The sequence below is a fragment of the Microcebus murinus genome, unplaced genomic scaffold, assembly GCF_040939455.1.
Source record: "Microcebus murinus isolate Inina unplaced genomic scaffold, M.murinus_Inina_mat1.0 scaf014_hap2_Mmur4.0, whole genome shotgun sequence".
Taxonomy (NCBI): Eukaryota; Metazoa; Chordata; class Mammalia; order Primates; family Cheirogaleidae; genus Microcebus; species Microcebus murinus.
Window position 1 is genome coordinate 424,758 of NW_027438960.1, and position 18,322 is coordinate 443,079.

An 18,322-nucleotide genomic window follows, 5' to 3' on the forward strand; every position below is an offset into this window, starting at 1 on the left:
GAGGTAGGAGATGGAGGGGACTGATTTCTTCAGCGCCCCCCAAACCACGCCACCCCACCCCACCCATGGGACACATCCCCAGAGAGAGACGCCCCATACACTGGCTGTGCCCCAGCCCTGGCCCGGGGGAATAGGCGGCAGCCCACCCACAGGGCGAGGGGGGGGCGCAGCTGAAAGGGGTTGTGGGGGAGGGCGGCCCCTGGCTGGGGTCAAAGGGCGAGCGCCCCGCGCGTGCGCAGTCAGCGGCAGCGACGCGCCGGGGGTGGGCAGCGGGTAGGTGAAGGAGGCCGGGCGAGGAGACGAGGGGGGCTGGGAGGGCTCCACCTTGGCGAGTCCAGCCGTGGAGGCGTATCTTGTGTGAGTGAGTGTGAGTGTGTGTGTGTGTGTATAGAGAGACAGCCCCCCGCCCCGCCCCGCCCCGCCCCGCCCATCACCCCCGTCCCTGGGAGCCCGCGGGACCCGGCCGGCGAACTCAACAGGCCCGGCCCGCCGCGGGGCCTGGGGCGGGAGGCGGCGGCGGCCGCCGTCTAGGGCCACACCACCCTGAACGCCCCCGATCTCGTCTGGTCTCGGAAGCTAAGCAGGGTCGGGCCTGGCTAGTGCTTGGATGGGAGACCGCCTGGGAATACCGGGTGCCACAGGCTGCTTCTTTTTTTTTTTTTTTTGCCTCTTGTTCTGTCCCCTTTCTGGGAGCGCGGCGGCGGCCCGGGGTGGGGGTGACCCCAACCCTCAGCGCCCGCCGCGGTGCCTGGAGCCCCAGCCCGCACCGTGGGGCCTCCTCTTGTCCCAAGCCGCGACACCGCCGCCACGCGGCAGCATGCGTGGCATCTGGACTGTCAGGTCTCAGACCAAAGGTCTGCTCTGTGGGAACCGACACGCTGGAGGAAACCTTGAGAGTCTGAGAGGGGAGGGAGTTCCAGAAGAAGGCCAGGATGTCATTTTGAGGGAGTATGTGACCAGAACTCGTCCCGTTGCTTTTGGGGTACTATGGGCTACACGCAGGAATCTTTGGTGGTGGCACCTGATGTTGGGGGATCCGGAGTCACACCCAGACCTGCTCCACAGGCCTCCTTTTACTTTTCTCTTCGGATTCATTATTTTTAAAAAGTGTCTCTTACCTCTATTATTGCATTTCCTTTCCTCTCTCTTTTCAAGCAGATGATGGGAGTACAAGTATTCAGGTGACATGTGTTGCCCGTGCCCCCCTCCCCCCTGTGTTCTTATTCATATACCTCTCATGTTGTTCCAGCGTATTGTGGGGGTACCAATGTTAAGGTCGGGTACGTTGCCCTCTCCAAGCCTCCCCCCTCGGGTCAGAGCTTCAAGTGCGCCCATCCCCCAGTCGGTGCGCACCCACCCCATGCCTAATGGATGTGTATGCCCCTCCCCTCCCCCCACCCGCCCGACACCCACCCGATGAAGGTGATTCCTCTCTGTCCACTTAGGTGTCCATCCGTTCCTACCAGTTTGCTGGTGAGCGCGCTCACGTGGTGCTCGTGTGTCCATTCTTGGGATACTTGGCCTACTGGAACGGGTTCCAGCTCTGGCCAGGAGAACACGAGAGGTGCCCTCTCACCGCTGCTCCTCACAGCCGAATGGCACTCCGTGGTGTCCACGCGCCACATTTTATTAATGCACTCCTGGATGGATGGGCACTCGGGTCGCTTCCACGTCTTTGCGATTGTGAATTGTGCCCTAACTGTAACCCTAACCCTTACCCAGCCCGTCTCCTCTGCCCCTGCCTGACGCACTCCTCCCCGGCCAGGCCCGTCACTGTCCTGGGCCCCCGCCTGACCGGCTCCTCCCCGCCCGGCCTGTCACCGTCCTCTGCCCCTGCCTGACATGCTCCTTCCCGCCCGGCCTCTCACCGTCCTCGGCCCCTGCCTGACCGGCTCCTCCGTCGCCTGGGCCTTCCAAGGGCTTGGTGTGGACGCTGCTTCCAGGAAGCCCTCCAGAAACCCGGCAGCAGGGTGGCCGCAGCAGTCTCCAGCAGCCGTCCCTAAGTCGCGTGAGTGCGGGGGACGTGCCCCCGCTGTGCCCCCGCGGGGGCCCAGCCTGGTGTCTTCCCTGAGGCCCTGCGGCTGCCGGCTGCCGCTCCCCGCAAGGGGAGAGCCGCGGAGGTGGGGACCGCCTCCTCATGGGGACGTACACGCAGCTCTCCACGTCGGATTCCGGGGCTCTCTGTCCTGCCCGAAGGCCCAGCTGGCCTGCGGGTCCTTAGAGTGGCAAAAACATCCGAAAACTGAGATTGAGGGTCCGGTGGGTGTCTGCACTTTTGTGCTGGGCACCCCAGGGAGGCCCGGGGGCTGGCTGGACAACGTGGTCTGCTGGGCGGGGGGGTTGGAGGAGCAACTGATGCCCTTTGCACTTTGGGTAGCAAGAGTCTGAGGTGTCTCTGAGCCCTGTGCCATGTCGGGGGGGGGCGGGGGGTGCGGGGGGGAGGAGGAGGAGGAGGAGGAGGAGGTGGGAAGGGCCGGGGCCTGCAGTCCTGTTCCCGGGGTGGCACGGCAAGTGGCTTCTTGCACAGGCTGCTTGGCCTGGGCTCCCCGCACCTGGGCCTTTGGAGGACTGGCCCTGTGCTTGCCAACACTTCCTGCAGGGACCCAGAGCTGGGAGGTTGCATCTCTCAGCCCTGGGTCGGGCAGAGCCCCAGCGGGCCATGCCCACCACCTCTCTCAGCACCGGTCCCCCAGAAGGCTCCTTTGGGACCAGGATTCTCTTGCGGTGACTCTTTAAGGTCTGGCCCCTGGATGGAGGGGCACCAGGAGTAGAGGAGCAGGAAGGGGAAGGGGGTGGCCATGCGAGGGGACACTTTGAGGCCAAGTCCCAGCTTCAGCCTGATCCTCCTGGGAACCCCTCTCTGAGACAAGGAGCCGGGCTTCGCATTCCCACAGCAGCCAGTCGTGGGCTGAGGACACCTGGGGCGTTGGGAACTCCCTGGCTTCTCCTTGGTTTAACATCTAGAGCTGCTTGGGAATCGCGCCGCCACACACACCCGAGTGCAGGTGTCTTCCGCACAGACTGCGGGCCTCGCTCTTCTGAAGGCCGCTAGCTCGCCACCCACCCACGGGTGAACCTGGTCAGGGTGCTTTCTCTAAGGGGCAGACTCTTTTCCGGGCGGGCTACCGGTGTCTCTGTTTGCTCGTTTCTTTCTTCCATTTCGGGAAAGTCTTCCTTGCTGGGTGTGGAAATCTCCTATGCCTTCCCTCGCCTATTCTGTCAGCTTTCAAATTCTCTTTCAGTTGCCACCCTCACAGATGGATTAGGAAACTCTTTCCGGTGCACTCATTAGTGAAATGACCTCAATGAAGCTGGAATCCAATATCTAATGGCCGATTTTTAGCGAGTCCACACGCCAGGGTGGTTGGGGGGCAATGCAGCCCCGGCCAGGCCCAGGCCCCTTGGACTGGGCCACAGGAGGACACAGAGGAGGGTCCCGGCCCCCACGAAGCGGTGCCGGCAGTTCTCCACGGGGTTGGGCGTTTTCCAGAGGTAGGAGATGGAGGGGACTGATTTCTTCAGCGCCCCCCAAACCACGCCACCCCACCCCACCCATGGGACACATCCCCAGAGAGAGACGCCCCATACACTGGCTGTGCCCCAGCCCTGGCCCGGGGGAATAGGCGGCAGCCCACCCACAGGGCGAGGGGGGGGCGCAGCTGAAAGGGGTTGTGGGGGAGGGCGGCCCCTGGCTGGGGTCAAAGGGCGAGCGCCCCGCGCGTGCGCAGTCAGCGGCAGCGACGCGCCGGGGGTGGGCAGCGGGTAGGTGAAGGAGGCCGGGCGAGGAGACGAGGGGGGCTGGGAGGGCTCCACCTTGGCGAGTCCAGCCGTGGAGGCGTATCTTGTGTGAGTGAGTGTGAGTGTGTGTGTGTGTGTATAGAGAGACAGCCCCCCGCCCCGCCCCGCCCCGCCCCGCCCATCACCCCCGTCCCTGGGAGCCCGCGGGACCCGGCCGGCGAACTCAACAGGCCCGGCCCGCCGCGGGGCCTGGGGCGGGAGGCGGCGGCGGCCGCCGTCTAGGGCCACACCACCCTGAACGCCCCCGATCTCGTCTGGTCTCGGAAGCTAAGCAGGGTCGGGCCTGGCTAGTGCTTGGATGGGAGACCGCCTGGGAATACCGGGTGCCACAGGCTGCTTCTTTTTTTTTTTTTTTTGCCTCTTGTTCTGTCCCCTTTCTGGGAGCGCGGCGGCGGCCCGGGGTGGGGGTGACCCCAACCCTCAGCGCCCGCCGCGGTGCCTGGAGCCCCAGCCCGCACCGTGGGGCCTCCTCTTGTCCCAAGCCGCGACACCGCCGCCACGCGGCAGCATGCGTGGCATCTGGACTGTCAGGTCTCAGACCAAAGGTCTGCTCTGTGGGAACCGACACGCTGGAGGAAACCTTGAGAGTCTGAGAGGGGAGGGAGTTCCAGAAGAAGGCCAGGATGTCATTTTGAGGGAGTATGTGACCAGAACTCGTCCCGTTGCTTTTGGGGTACTATGGGCTACACGCAGGAATCTTTGGTGGTGGCACCTGATGTTGGGGGATCCGGAGTCACACCCAGACCTGCTCCACAGGCCTCCTTTTACTTTTCTCTTCGGATTCATTATTTTTAAAAAGTGTCTCTTACCTCTATTATTGCATTTCCTTTCCTCTCTCTTTTCAAGCAGATGATGGGAGTACAAGTATTCAGGTGACATGTGTTGCCCGTGCCCCCCTCCCCCCTGTGTTCTTATTCATATACCTCTCATGTTGTTCCAGCGTATTGTGGGGGTACCAATGTTAAGGTCGGGTACGTTGCCCTCTCCAAGCCTCCCCCCTCGGGTCAGAGCTTCAAGTGCGCCCATCCCCCAGTCGGTGCGCACCCACCCCATGCCTAATGGATGTGTATGCCCCTCCCCTCCCCCCACCCGCCCGACACCCACCCGATGAAGGTGATTCCTCTCTGTCCACTTAGGTGTCCATCCGTTCCTACCAGTTTGCTGGTGAGCGCGCTCACGTGGTGCTCGTGTGTCCATTCTTGGGATACTTGGCCTACTGGAACGGGTTCCAGCTCTGGCCAGGAGAACACGAGAGGTGCCCTCTCACCGCTGCTCCTCACAGCCGAATGGCACTCCGTGGTGTCCACGCGCCACATTTTATTAATGCACTCCTGGATGGATGGGCACTCGGGTCGCTTCCACGTCTTTGCGATTGTGAATTGTGCCCTAACTGTAACCCTAACCCTTACCCAGCCCGTCTCCTCTGCCCCTGCCTGACGCACTCCTCCCCGGCCAGGCCCGTCACTGTCCTGGGCCCCCGCCTGACCGGCTCCTCCCCGCCCGGCCTGTCACCGTCCTCTGCCCCTGCCTGACATGCTCCTTCCCGCCCGGCCTCTCACCGTCCTCGGCCCCTGCCTGACCGGCTCCTCCGTCGCCTGGGCCTTCCAAGGGCTTGGTGTGGACGCTGCTTCCAGGAAGCCCTCCAGAAACCCGGCAGCAGGGTGGCCGCAGCAGTCTCCAGCAGCCGTCCCTAAGTCGCGTGAGTGCGGGGGACGTGCCCCCGCTGTGCCCCCGCGGGGGCCCAGCCTGGTGTCTTCCCTGAGGCCCTGCGGCTGCCGGCTGCCGCTCCCCGCAAGGGGAGAGCCGCGGAGGTGGGGACCGCCTCCTCATGGGGACGTACACGCAGCTCTCCACGTCGGATTCCGGGGCTCTCTGTCCTGCCCGAAGGCCCAGCTGGCCTGCGGGTCCTTAGAGTGGCAAAAACATCCGAAAACTGAGACTGAGGGTCCGGTGGGTGTCTGCACTTTTGTGCTGGGCACCCCAGGGAGGCCCGGGGGCTGGCTGGACAACGTGGTCTGCTGGGCGGGGGGGTTGGAGGAGCAACTGATGCCCTTTGCACTTTGGGTAGCAAGAGTCTGAGGTGTCTCTGAGCCCTGTGCCATGTCGGGGGGGGGCGGGGGGGGCGGGGGGGAGGAGGAGGAGGAGGAGGAGGAGGTGGGAAGGGCCGGGGCCTGCAGTCCTGTTCCCGGGGTGGCACGGCAAGTGGCTTCTTGCACAGGCTGCTTGGCCTGGGCTCCCCGCACCTGGGCCTTTGGAGGACTGGCCCTGTGCTTGCCAACACTTCCTGCAGGGACCCAGAGCTGGGAGGTTGCATCTCTCAGCCCTGGGTCGGGCAGAGCCCCAGCGGGCCATGCCCACCACCTCTCTCAGCACCGGTCCCCCAGAAGGCTCCTTTGGGACCAGGATTCTCTTGCGGTGACTCTTTAAGGTCTGGCCCCTGGATGGAGGGGCACCAGGAGTAGAGGAGCAGGAAGGGGAAGGGGGTGGCCATGCGAGGGGACACTTTGAGGCCAAGTCCCAGCTTCAGCCTGATCCTCCTGGGAACCCCGCTCTGAGACAAGGAGCCGGGCTTCGCATTCCCACAGCAGCCAGTCGTGGGCTGAGGACACCTGGGGCGTTGGGAACTCCCTGGCTTCTCCTTGGTTTAACATCTAGAGCTGCTTGGGAATCGCGCCGCCACACACACCCGAGTGCAGGTGTCTTCCGCACAGACTGCGGGCCTCGCTCTTCTGAAGGCCGCTAGCTCGCCACCCACCCACGGGTGAACCTGGTCAGGGTGCTTTCTCTAAGGGGCAGACTCTTTTCCGGGCGGGCTACCGGTGTCTCTGTTTGCTCGTTTCTTTCTTCCATTTCGGGAAAGTCTTCCTTGCTGGGTGTGGAAATCTCCTATGCCTTCCCTCGCCTATTCTGTCAGCTTTCAAATTCTCTTTCAGTTGCCACCCTCACAGATGGATTAGGAAACTCTTTCCGGTGCACTCATTAGTGAAATGACCTCAATGAAGCTGGAATCCAATATCTAATGGCCGATTTTTAGCGAGTCCACACGCCAGGGTGGTTGGGGGGCAATGCAGCCCCGGCCAGGCCCAGGCCCCTTGGACTGGGCCACAGGAGGACACAGAGGAGGGTCCCGGCCCCCACGAAGCGGTGCCGGCAGTTCTCCACGGGGTTGGGCGTTTTCCAGAGGTAGGAGATGGAGGGGACTGATTTCTTCAGCGCCCCCCAAACCACGCCACCCCACCCCACCCATGGGACACATCCCCAGAGAGAGACGCCCCATACACTGGCTGTGCCCCAGCCCTGGCCCGGGGGAATAGGCGGCAGCCCACCCACAGGGCGAGGGGGGGGCGCAGCTGAAAGGGGTTGTGGGGGAGGGCGGCACCTGGCTGGGGTCAAAGGGCGAGCGCCCCGCGCGTGCGCAGTCAGCGGCAGCGACGGCCGGGGGTGGGCAGCGGGTAGGTGAAGGAGGCCGGGCGAGGAGACGAGGGGGGCTGGGAGGGCTCCACCTTGGCGAGTCCAGCCGTGGAGGCGTATCTTGTGTGAGTGAGTGTGAGTGTGTGTGTGTGTGTATAGAGAGACAGCCCCCCGCCCCGCCCCGCCCATCACCCCCGTCCCTGGGAGCCCGCGGGACCCGGCCGGCGAACTCAACAGGCCCGGCCCGCCGCGGGGCCTGGGGCGGGAGGCGGCGGCGGCCGCCGTCTAGGGCCACACCACCCTGAACGCCCCCGATCTCGTCTGGTCTCGGAAGCTAAGCAGGGTCGGGCCTGGCTAGTGCTTGGATGGGAGACCGCCTGGGAATACCGGGTGCCACAGGCTGCTTCTTTTTTTTTTTTTTTTGCCTCTTGTTCTGTCCCCTTTCTGGGAGCGCGGCGGCGGCCCGGGGTGGGGGTGACCCCAACCCTCAGCGCCCGCCGCGGTGCCTGGCGCCCCAGCCCGCACCGTGGGGCCTCCTCTTGTCCCAAGCCGCGACACCGCCGCCACGCGGCAGCATGCGTGGCATCTGGACTGTCAGGTCTCAGACCAAAGGTCTGCTCTGTGGGAACCGACACGCTGGAGGAAACCTTGAGAGTCTGAGAGGGGAGGGAGTTCCAGAAGAAGGCCAGGATGTCATTTTGAGGGAGTATGTGACCAGAACTCGTCCCGTTGCTTTTGGGGTACTATGGGCTACACGCAGGAATCTTTGGTGGTGGCACCTGATGTTGGGGGATCCGGAGTCACACCCAGACCTGCTCCACAGGCCTCCTTTTACTTTTCTCTTCGGATTCATTATTTTTAAAAAGTGTCTCTTACCTCTATTATTGCATTTCCTTTCCTCTCTCTTTTCAAGCAGATGATGGGAGTACAAGTATTCAGGTGACATGTGTTGCCCGTGCCCCCCTCCCCCCTGTGTTCTTATTCATATACCTCTCATGTTGTTCCAGCGTATTGTGGGGGTACCAATGTTAAGGTCGGGTACGTTGCCCTCTCCAAGCCTCCCCCCTCGGGTCAGAGCTTCAAGTGCGCCCATCCCCCAGTCGGTGCGCACCCACCCCATGCCTAATGGATGTGTATGCCCCTCCCCTCCCCCCACCCGCCCGACACCCACCCGATGAAGGTGATTCCTCTCTGTCCACTTAGGTGTCCATCCGTTCCTACCAGTTTGCTGGTGAGCGCGCTCACGTGGTGCTCGTGTGTCCATTCTTGGGATACTTGGCCTACTGGAACGGGTTCCAGCTCTGGCCAGGAGAACACGAGAGGTGCCCTCTCACCGCTGCTCCTCACAGCCGAATGGCACTCCGTGGTGTCCACGCGCCACATTTTATTAATGCACTCCTGGATGGATGGGCACTCGGGTCGCTTCCACGTCTTTGCGATTGTGAATTGTGCCCTAACTGTAACCCTAACCCTTACCCAGCCCGTCTCCTCTGCCCCTGCCTGACGCACTCCTCCCCGGCCAGGCCCGTCACTGTCCTGGGCCCCCGCCTGACCGGCTCCTCCCCGCCCGGCCTGTCACCGTCCTCTGCCCCTGCCTGACATGCTCCTTCCCGCCCGGCCTCTCACCGTCCTCGGCCCCTGCCTGACCGGCTCCTCCGTCGCCTGGGCCTTCCAAGGGCTTGGTGTGGACGCTGCTTCCAGGAAGCCCTCCAGAAACCCGGCAGCAGGGTGGCCGCAGCAGTCTCCAGCAGCCGTCCCTAAGTCGCGTGAGTGCGGGGGACGTGCCCCCGCTGTGCCCCCGCGGGGGCCCAGCCTGGTGTCTTCCCTGAGGCCCTGCGGCTGCCGGCTGCCGCTCCCCGCAAGGGGAGAGCCGCGGAGGTGGGGACCGCCTCCTCATGGGGACGTACACGCAGCTCTCCACGTCGGATTCCGGGGCTCTCTGTCCTGCCCGAAGGCCCAGCTGGCCTGCGGGTCCTTAGAGTGGCAAAAACATCCGAAAACTGAGATTGAGGGTCCGGTGGGTGTCTGCACTTTTGTGCTGGGCACCCCAGGGAGGCCCGGGGGCTGGCTGGACAACGTGGTCTGCTGGGCGGGGGGGTTGGAGGAGCAACTGATGCCCTTTGCACTTTGGGTAGCAAGAGTCTGAGGTGTCTCTGAGCCCTGTGCCATGTCGGGGGGGGGCGGGGGGTGCGGGGGGGAGGAGGAGGAGGAGGAGGAGGAGGTGGGAAGGGCCGGGGCCTGCAGTCCTGTTCCCGGGGTGGCACGGCAAGTGGCTTCTTGCACAGGCTGCTTGGCCTGGGCTCCCCGCACCTGGGCCTTTGGAGGACTGGCCCTGTGCTTGCCAACACTTCCTGCAGGGACCCAGAGCTGGGAGGTTGCATCTCTCAGCCCTGGGTCGGGCAGAGCCCCAGCGGGCCATGCCCACCACCTCTCTCAGCACCGGTCCCCCAGAAGGCTCCTTTGGGACCAGGATTCTCTTGCGGTGACTCTTTAAGGTCTGGCCCCTGGATGGAGGGGCACCAGGAGTAGAGGAGCAGGAAGGGGAAGGGGGTGGCCATGCGAGGGGACACTTTGAGGCCAAGTCCCAGCTTCAGCCTGATCCTCCTGGGAACCCCTCTCTGAGACAAGGAGCCGGGCTTCGCATTCCCACAGCAGCCAGTCGTGGGCTGAGGACACCTGGGGCGTTGGGAACTCCCTGGCTTCTCCTTGGTTTAACATCTAGAGCTGCTTGGGAATCGCGCCGCCACACACACCCGAGTGCAGGTGTCTTCCGCACAGACTGCGGGCCTCGCTCTTCTGAAGGCCGCTAGCTCGCCACCCACCCACGGGTGAACCTGGTCAGGGTGCTTTCTCTAAGGGGCAGACTCTTTTCCGGGCGGGCTACCGGTGTCTCTGTTTGCTCGTTTCTTTCTTCCATTTCGGGAAAGTCTTCCTTGCTGGGTGTGGAAATCTCCTATGCCTTCCCTCGCCTATTCTGTCAGCTTGAAAATTCTCTTTCAGTTGCCACCCTCACAGATGGATTAGGAAACTCTTTCCGGTGCACTCATTAGTGAAATGACCTCAATGAAGCTGGAATCCAATATCTAATGGCCGATTTTTAGCGAGTCCACACGCCAGGGTGGTTGGGGGGCAATGCAGCCCCGGCCAGGCCCAGGCCCCTTGGACTGGGCCACAGGAGGACACAGAGGAGGGTCCCGGCCCCCACGAAGCGGTGCCGGCAGTTCTCCACGGGGTTGGGCGTTTTCCAGAGGTAGGAGATGGAGGGGACTGATTTCTTCAGCGCCCCCCAAACCACGCCACCCCACCCCACCCATGGGACACATCCCCAGAGAGAGACGCCCCATACACTGGCTGTGCCCCAGCCCTGGCCCGGGGGAATAGGCGGCAGCCCACCCACAGGGCGAGGGGGGGGCGCAGCTGAAAGGGGTTGTGGGGGAGGGCGGCCCCTGGCTGGGGTCAAAGGGCGAGCGCCCCGCGCGTGCGCAGTCAGCGGCAGCGACGCGCCGGGGGTGGGCAGCGGGTAGGTGAAGGAGGCCGGGCGAGGAGACGAGGGGGGCTGGGAGGGCTCCACCTTGGCGAGTCCAGCCGTGGAGGCGTATCTTGTGTGAGTGAGTGTGAGTGTGTGTGTGTGTGTATAGAGAGACAGCCCCCCGCCCCGCCCCGCCCCGCCCCGCCCATCACCCCCGTCCCTGGGAGCCCGCGGGACCCGGCCGGCGAACTCAACAGGCCCGGCCCGCCGCGGGGCCTGGGGCGGGAGGCGGCGGCGGCCGCCGTCTAGGGCCACACCACCCTGAACGCCCCCGATCTCGTCTGGTCTCGGAAGCTAAGCAGGGTCGGGCCTGGCTAGTGCTTGGATGGGAGACCGCCTGGGAATACCGGGTGCCACAGGCTGCTTCTTTTTTTTTTTTTTTTGCCTCTTGTTCTGTCCCCTTTCTGGGAGCGCGGCGGCGGCCCGGGGTGGGGGTGACCCCAACCCTCAGCGCCCGCCGCGGTGCCTGGAGCCCCAGCCCGCACCGTGGGGCCTCCTCTTGTCCCAAGCCGCGACACCGCCGCCACGCGGCAGCATGCGTGGCATCTGGACTGTCAGGTCTCAGACCAAAGGTCTGCTCTGTGGGAACCGACACGCTGGAGGAAACCTTGAGAGTCTGAGAGGGGAGGGAGTTCCAGAAGAAGGCCAGGATGTCATTTTGAGGGAGTATGTGACCAGAACTCGTCCCGTTGCTTTTGGGGTACTATGGGCTACACGCAGGAATCTTTGGTGGTGGCACCTGATGTTGGGGGATCCGGAGTCACACCCAGACCTGCTCCACAGGCCTCCTTTTACTTTTCTCTTCGGATTCATTATTTTTAAAAAGTGTCTCTTACCTCTATTATTGCATTTCCTTTCCTCTCTCTTTTCAAGCAGATGATGGGAGTACAAGTATTCAGGTGACATGTGTTGCCCGTGCCCCCCTCCCCCCTGTGTTCTTATTCATATACCTCTCATGTTGTTCCAGCGTATTGTGGGGGTACCAATGTTAAGGTCGGGTACGTTGCCCTCTCCAAGCCTCCCCCCTCGGGTCAGAGCTTCAAGTGCGCCCATCCCCCAGTCGGTGCGCACCCACCCCATGCCTAATGGATGTGTATGCCCCTCCCCTCCCCCCACCCGCCCGACACCCACCCGATGAAGGTGATTCCTCTCTGTCCACTTAGGTGTCCATCCGTTCCTACCAGTTTGCTGGTGAGCGCGCTCACGTGGTGCTCGTGTGTCCATTCTTGGGATACTTGGCCTACTGGAACGGGTTCCAGCTCTGGCCAGGAGAACACGAGAGGTGCCCTCTCACCGCTGCTCCTCACAGCCGAATGGCACTCCGTGGTGTCCACGCGCCACATTTTATTAATGCACTCCTGGATGGATGGGCACTCGGGTCGCTTCCACGTCTTTGCGATTGTGAATTGTGCCCTAACTGTAACCCTAACCCTTACCCAGCCCGTCTCCTCTGCCCCTGCCTGACGCACTCCTCCCCGGCCAGGCCCGTCACTGTCCTGGGCCCCCGCCTGACCGGCTCCTCCCCGCCCGGCCTGTCACCGTCCTCTGCCCCTGCCTGACATGCTCCTTCCCGCCCGGCCTCTCACCGTCCTCGGCCCCTGCCTGACCGGCTCCTCCGTCGCCTGGGCCTTCCAAGGGCTTGGTGTGGACGCTGCTTCCAGGAAGCCCTCCAGAAACCCGGCAGCAGGGTGGCCGCAGCAGTCTCCAGCAGCCGTCCCTAAGTCGCGTGAGTGCGGGGGACGTGCCCCCGCTGTGCCCCCGCGGGGGCCCAGCCTGGTGTCTTCCCTGAGGCCCTGCGGCTGCCGGCTGCCGCTCCCCGCAAGGGGAGAGCCGCGGAGGTGGGGACCGCCTCCTCATGGGGACGTACACGCAGCTCTCCACGTCGGATTCCGGGGCTCTCTGTCCTGCCCGAAGGCCCAGCTGGCCTGCGGGTCCTTAGAGTGGCAAAAACATCCGAAAACTGAGACTGAGGGTCCGGTGGGTGTCTGCACTTTTGTGCTGGGCACCCCAGGGAGGCCCGGGGGCTGGCTGGACAACGTGGTCTGCTGGGCGGGGGGGTTGGAGGAGCAACTGATGCCCTTTGCACTTTGGGTAGCAAGAGTCTGAGGTGTCTCTGAGCCCTGTGCCATGTCGGGGGGGGGCGGGGGGGGCGGGGGGGAGGAGGAGGAGGAGGAGGAGGAGGTGGGAAGGGCCGGGGCCTGCAGTCCTGTTCCCGGGGTGGCACGGCAAGTGGCTTCTTGCACAGGCTGCTTGGCCTGGGCTCCCCGCACCTGGGCCTTTGGAGGACTGGCCCTGTGCTTGCCAACACTTCCTGCAGGGACCCAGAGCTGGGAGGTTGCATCTCTCAGCCCTGGGTCGGGCAGAGCCCCAGCGGGCCATGCCCACCACCTCTCTCAGCACCGGTCCCCCAGAAGGCTCCTTTGGGACCAGGATTCTCTTGCGGTGACTCTTTAAGGTCTGGCCCCTGGATGGAGGGGCACCAGGAGTAGAGGAGCAGGAAGGGGAAGGGGGTGGCCATGCGAGGGGACACTTTGAGGCCAAGTCCCAGCTTCAGCCTGATCCTCCTGGGAACCCCGCTCTGAGACAAGGAGCCGGGCTTCGCATTCCCACAGCAGCCAGTCGTGGGCTGAGGACACCTGGGGCGTTGGGAACTCCCTGGCTTCTCCTTGGTTTAACATCTAGAGCTGCTTGGGAATCGCGCCGCCACACACACCCGAGTGCAGGTGTCTTCCGCACAGACTGCGGGCCTCGCTCTTCTGAAGGCCGCTAGCTCGCCACCCACCCACGGGTGAACCTGGTCAGGGTGCTTTCTCTAAGGGGCAGACTCTTTTCCGGGCGGGCTACCGGTGTCTCTGTTTGCTCGTTTCTTTCTTCCATTTCGGGAAAGTCTTCCTTGCTGGGTGTGGAAATCTCCTATGCCTTCCCTCGCCTATTCTGTCAGCTTTCAAATTCTCTTTCAGTTGCCACCCTCACAGATGGATTAGGAAACTCTTTCCGGTGCACTCATTAGTGAAATGACCTCAATGAAGCTGGAATCCAATATCTAATGGCCGATTTTTAGCGAGTCCACACGCCAGGGTGGTTGGGGGGCAATGCAGCCCCGGCCAGGCCCAGGCCCCTTGGACTGGGCCACAGGAGGACACAGAGGAGGGTCCCGGCCCCCACGAAGCGGTGCCGGCAGTTCTCCACGGGGTTGGGCGTTTTCCAGAGGTAGGAGATGGAGGGGACTGATTTCTTCAGCGCCCCCCAAACCACGCCACCCCACCCCACCCATGGGACACATCCCCAGAGAGAGACGCCCCATACACTGGCTGTGCCCCAGCCCTGGCCCGGGGGAATAGGCGGCAGCCCACCCACAGGGCGAGGGGGGGGCGCAGCTGAAAGGGGTTGTGGGGGAGGGCGGCACCTGGCTGGGGTCAAAGGGCGAGCGCCCCGCGCGTGCGCAGTCAGCGGCAGCGACGGCCGGGGGTGGGCAGCGGGTAGGTGAAGGAGGCCGGGCGAGGAGACGAGGGGGGCTGGGAGGGCTCCACCTTGGCGAGTCCAGCCGTGGAGGCGTATCTTGTGTGAGTGAGTGTGAGTGTGTGTGTGTGTGTATAGAGAGACAGCCCCCCGCCCCGCCCCGCCCATCACCCCCGTCCCTGGGAGCCCGCGGGACCCGGCCGGCGAACTCAACAGGCCCGGCCCGCCGCGGGGCCTGGGGCGGGAGGCGGCGGCGGCCGCCGTCTAGGGCCACACCACCCTGAACGCCCCCGATCTCGTCTGGTCTCGGAAGCTAAGCAGGGTCGGGCCTGGCTAGTGCTTGGATGGGAGACCGCCTGGGAATACCGGGTGCCACAGGCTGCTTCTTTTTTTTTTTTTTTTGCCTCTTGTTCTGTCCCCTTTCTGGGAGCGCGGCGGCGGCCCGGGGTGGGGGTGACCCCAACCCTCAGCGCCCGCCGCGGTGCCTGGCGCCCCAGCCCGCACCGTGGGGCCTCCTCTTGTCCCAAGCCGCGACACCGCCGCCACGCGGCAGCATGCGTGGCATCTGGACTGTCAGGTCTCAGACCAAAGGTCTGCTCTGTGGGAACCGACACGCTGGAGGAAACCTTGAGAGTCTGAGAGGGGAGGGAGTTCCAGAAGAAGGCCAGGATGTCATTTTGAGGGAGTATGTGACCAGAACTCGTCCCGTTGCTTTTGGGGTACTATGGGCTACACGCAGGAATCTTTGGTGGTGGCACCTGATGTTGGGGGATCCGGAGTCACACCCAGACCTGCTCCACAGGCCTCCTTTTACTTTTCTCTTCGGATTCATTATTTTTAAAAAGTGTCTCTTACCTCTATTATTGCATTTCCTTTCCTCTCTCTTTTCAAGCAGATGATGGGAGTACAAGTATTCAGGTGACATGTGTTGCCCGTGCCCCCCTCCCCCCTGTGTTCTTATTCATATACCTCTCATGTTGTTCCAGCGTATTGTGGGGGTACCAATGTTAAGGTCGGGTACGTTGCCCTCTCCAAGCCTCCCCCCTCGGGTCAGAGCTTCAAGTGCGCCCATCCCCCAGTCGGTGCGCACCCACCCCATGCCTAATGGATGTGTATGCCCCTCCCCTCCCCCCACCCGCCCGACACCCACCCGATGAAGGTGATTCCTCTCTGTCCACTTAGGTGTCCATCCGTTCCTACCAGTTTGCTGGTGAGCGCGCTCACGTGGTGCTCGTGTGTCCATTCTTGGGATACTTGGCCTACTGGAACGGGTTCCAGCTCTGGCCAGGAGAACACGAGAGGTGCCCTCTCACCGCTGCTCCTCACAGCCGAATGGCACTCCGTGGTGTCCACGCGCCACATTTTATTAATGCACTCCTGGATGGATGGGCACTCGGGTCGCTTCCACGTCTTTGCGATTGTGAATTGTGCCCTAACTGTAACCCTAACCCTTACCCAGCCCGTCTCCTCTGCCCCTGCCTGACGCACTCCTCCCCGGCCAGGCCCGTCACTGTCCTGGGCCCCCGCCTGACCGGCTCCTCCCCGCCCGGCCTGTCACCGTCCTCTGCCCCTGCCTGACATGCTCCTTCCCGCCCGGCCTCTCACCGTCCTCGGCCCCTGCCTGACCGGCTCCTCCGTCGCCTGGGCCTTCCAAGGGCTTGGTGTGGACGCTGCTTCCAGGAAGCCCTCCAGAAACCCGGCAGCAGGGTGGCCGCAGCAGTCTCCAGCAGCCGTCCCTAAGTCGCGTGAGTGCGGGGGACGTGCCCCCGCTGTGCCCCCGCGGGGGCCCAGCCTGGTGTCTTCCCTGAGGCCCTGCGGCTGCCGGCTGCCGCTCCCCGCAAGGGGAGAGCCGCGGAGGTGGGGACCGCCTCCTCATGGGGACGTACACGCAGCTCTCCACGTCGGATTCCGGGGCTCTCTGTCCTGCCCGAAGGCCCAGCTGGCCTGCGGGTCCTTAGAGTGGCAAAAACATCCGAAAACTGAGACTGAGGGTCCGGTGGGTGTCTGCACTTTTGTGCTGGGGACCCCAGGGAGGCCCGGGGGCTGGCTGGACAACGTGGTCTGCTGGGCGGGGGGGTTGGAGGAGCAACTGATGCCCTTTGCACTTTGGGTAGCAAGAGTCTGAGGTGTCTCTGAGCCCTGTGCCATGTCGGGGGGGGCGGGGGGGGCGGGGGGGAGGAGGAGGAGGAGGAGGAGGAGGTGGGAAGGGCCGGGGCCTGCAGTCCTGTTCCCGGGGTGGCACGGCAAGTGGCTTCTTGCACAGGCTGCTTGGCCTGGGCTCCCCGCACCTGGGCCTTTGGAGGACTGGCCCTGTGCTTGCCAACACTTCCTGCAGGGACCCAGAGCTGGGAGGTTGCATCTCTCAGCCCTGGGTCGGGCAGAGCCCCAGCGGGCCATGCCCACAACCTCTCTCAGCACCGGTCCCCCAGAAGGCTCCTTTGGGACCAGGATTCTCTTGCGGTGACTCTTTAAGGTCTGGCCCCTGGATGGAGGGGCACCAGGAGTAGAGGAGCAGGAAGGGGAAGGGGGTGGCCATGCGAGGGGACACTTTGAGGCCAAGTCCCAGCTTCAGCCTGATCCTCCTGGGAACCCCGCTCTGAGACAAGGAGCCGGGCTTCGCATTCCCACAGCAGCCAGTCGTGGGCTGAGGACACCTGGGGCGTTGGGAACTCCCTGGCTTCTCCTTGGTTTAACATCTAGAGCTGCTTGGGAATCGCGCCGCCACACACACCCGAGTGCAGGTGTCTTCCGCACAGACTGCGGGCCTCGCTCTTCTGAAGGCCGCTAGCTCGCCACCCACCCACGGGTGAACCTGGTCAGGGTGCTTTCTCTAAGGGGCAGACTCTTTTCCGGGCGGGCTACCGGTGTCTCTGTTTGCTCGTTTCTTTCTTCCATTTCGGGAAAGTCTTCCTTGCTGGGTGTGGAAATCTCCTATGCCTTCCCTCGCCTATTCTGTCAGCTTTCAAATTCTCTTTCAGTTGCCACCCTCACAGATGGATTAGGAAACTCTTTCCGGTGCACTCATTAGTGAAATGACCTCAATGAAGCTGGAATCCAATATCTAATGGCCGATTTTTAGCGAGTCCACACGCCAGGGTGGTTGGGGGGCAATGCAGCCCCGGCCAGGCCCAGGCCCCTTGGACTGGGCCACAGGAGGACACAGAGGAGGGTCCCGGCCCCCACGAAGCGGTGCCGGCAGTTCTCCACGGGGTTGGGCGTTTTCCAGAGGTAGGAGATGGAGGGGACTGATTTCTTCAGCGCCCCCCAAACCACGCCACCCCACCCCACCCATGGGACACATCCCCAGAGAGAGACGCCCCATACACTGGCTGTGCCCCAGCCCTGGCCCCGGGGGAATAGGCGGCAGCCCACCCACAGGGCGAGGGGGGGGCGCAGCTGAAAGGGGTTGTGGGGGAGGGCGGCCCCTGGCTGGGGTCAAAGGGCGAGCGCCCCGCGCGTGCGCAGTCAGCGGCAGCGACGCGCCGGGGGTGGGCAGCGGGTAGGTGAAGGAGGCCGGGCGAGGAGACGAGGGGGGCTGGGAGGGCTCCACCTTGGCGAGTCCAGCCGTGGAGGCGTATCTTGTGTGAGTGAGTGTGAGTGTGTGTGTGTGTGTATAGAGAGACAGCCCCCCGCCCCGCCCCGCCCCGCCCCGCCCATCACCCCCGTCCCTGGGAGCCCGCGGGACCCGGCCGGGGAACTCAACAGGCCCGGCCCGCCGCGGGGCCTGGGGCGGGAGGCGGCGGCGGCCGCCGTCTAGGGCCACACCACCCTGAACGCCCCCGATCTCGTCTGGTCTCGGAAGCTAAGCAGGGTCGGGCCTGGCTAGTGCTTGGATGGGAGACCGCCTGGGAATACCGGGTGCCACAGGCTGCTTCTTTTTTTTTTTTTTTTGCCTCTTGTTCTGTCCCCTTTCTGGGAGCGCGGCGGCGGCCCGGGGTGGGGGTGACCCCAACCCTCAGCGCCCGCCGCGGTGCCTGGCGCCCCAGCCCGCACCGTGGGGCCTCCTCTTGTCCCAAGCCGCGACACCGCCGCCACGCGGCAGCATGCGTGGCATCTGGACTGTCAGGTCTCAGACCAAAGGTCTGCTCTGTGGGAACCGACACGCTGGAGGAAACCTTGAGAGTC

The 18,322-nt window shown here is 63.9% G+C and overlaps 6 pseudogenes; all 6 read left to right on the forward strand.

The window, feature by feature from the left end:
• The first annotated feature begins 525 nt into the window (after positions 1 to 525).
• Positions 526 to 644, forward strand: LOC142867255 (uncharacterized; annotated as a pseudogene).
• Positions 645 to 4,014: 3,370 nt separating this feature from the next.
• Positions 4,015 to 4,133, forward strand: LOC142867256 (uncharacterized; annotated as a pseudogene).
• Positions 4,134 to 7,492: 3,359 nt separating this feature from the next.
• Positions 7,493 to 7,611, forward strand: LOC142867257 (uncharacterized; annotated as a pseudogene).
• Positions 7,612 to 10,981: 3,370 nt separating this feature from the next.
• Positions 10,982 to 11,100, forward strand: LOC142867258 (uncharacterized; annotated as a pseudogene).
• A 3,359-nt stretch (positions 11,101 to 14,459) lies between these two features.
• On the forward strand, positions 14,460 to 14,578 carry LOC142867259 (uncharacterized; annotated as a pseudogene).
• A 3,370-nt stretch (positions 14,579 to 17,948) lies between these two features.
• Positions 17,949 to 18,067, forward strand: LOC142867260 (uncharacterized; annotated as a pseudogene).
• The last annotated feature ends 255 nt before the right edge of the window (positions 18,068 to 18,322 follow it).